A 1,753-nucleotide genomic window follows, 5' to 3' on the forward strand; every position below is an offset into this window, starting at 1 on the left:
AGTATACTGGGATAAGGAAGAAAGAAAGGAAATAAGCATTTATTAAGTACCTACTATGTGCCAGGTGCTGTGCTATGCACTTTACAAAAATCATCTCATTTGATCTTTACAACAACCCTGAGAGGTAGGAGCTATTATTATCCCCATTGTATAATTAAGGAAACTGAGGCAAATAGAGGTTAAATGACTTCCCCAGGTCACAAGCTGGCAGTCCCAGCCCTCTAGCCACTGCACTACTTAGCTGTAACCACAGCTATAGGCACCTTCTAATCAGAATACCTAGGTTCTAGTTCTGGTTTTGCAATTTACTCAACTACGTGTGTCCCTACCACCTCTGAGGAAGAACTCCCCTACCACTTCTGAGTTTCAACTGTCTCATCTATAAAATGGGTATAATTGTTCTGCCTACTTCTGAGGGTTATTATAAATACCAAAGGAAACCATGTATATGAAAATGTTCTGTACACCTTAAAGCACTATAAAAGATTTTATTAGTTCTCTTTCATGGCCCAGCTCAAATATCACATCCTTAATGAAGTCTTTGCTGATTCCCTCAAATGACTGTGTTCTCTCTCTCTCTCTCTCTCTCTCTCTCTCTCTCTCTCTCTCTCTCTGAAACCCTACAGCACTTTTTTCTGTACCTCTTTTATAGGACTTCTCTGAATCTGCCTTATGATGTAATTATTTCAATATTTTTTTCCTTAATACATTTCAGTCACCTTAAAAGCAAGGATCAGTCATCTTTGCTTTCCCCACAGTACCCTGCATGTAGCAGATACTCAAAATTTTGCTATATTAAACGTTCTCTTGATAGAAGTTACCTACAGGAGAAGTAAGGGGACTGGGGAGAAGAGAGGAGCATTGCCATAGATAATAGCTGTATCCTGAGAGTTTAGCCCAGTGCCTAGCAGATAGTAAGCACTTAATAAAGACTTAGAAATTGCCAAACCATATAATCATCTACGTTCAAACAGGGACTATGCTGTAGCTGCATATTTCATTGCACTTTAATTTACTTTTTAAATCTTGACTCTTAAACAAAGGTATCAATTTCTGAAATGAAATCATGATAACTAATTCTGAAGGAGGAATCAAACATCCTTGGCGATATCTAATTTCATTTTAGATTGTAAACCCTTGTGCCAAGAAATATGTGTTCTGTACTGCGCTAACACAATGCTGGCACTCAGTGATTTAAATACTGGTTGCATCACACAAGTACAAGATGTACACAAACACATTATTAAGTGTATTCACCACTCCAATTTTATAACCAAACTACTGTCTCTCCTAGAGTAAGATTTTTCTCCAATTGTAGGCTCACTTCACTTGGGATCCTAGATAGGGGCATGCTATTCCACAAAAAGAAGGGCCAACTTTCAAATATCAAAAGGTCTGATTATGTGGTTTGTGAATTTCCCAGACCTGTTGTTTCTCCCTCTGGTTGGCTACCTCTTGAGTACATGTATGCAATTATGTATTTGTTTGTTTGTTTATAACACCATTGCCTCAAAGGAAAAAAATGATAATAATCAAGAGCAATAACTAATTTGGGAAAAGTTTCTGAAGAAATATAAAATGTTCAATTCACCTACTTTTTAAATTAAGAACAGAAAAATATTTGTTGAATGAATGAATATAATACAAATCCTACTCAACTAATAGGATTGTGAGCATCAAATGGGTTAATATATGCATTAATATTTTGAAAAGCATCACATGAATGTGAAATACAGCTTGTATTAGAGTAACA

The sequence above is a fragment of the Vombatus ursinus genome, unplaced genomic scaffold (assembly GCF_900497805.2).
Source record: "Vombatus ursinus unplaced genomic scaffold, bare-nosed wombat genome assembly UNPS02014832.1, whole genome shotgun sequence".
Classification (NCBI taxonomy): Eukaryota; Metazoa; Chordata; class Mammalia; order Diprotodontia; family Vombatidae; genus Vombatus; species Vombatus ursinus.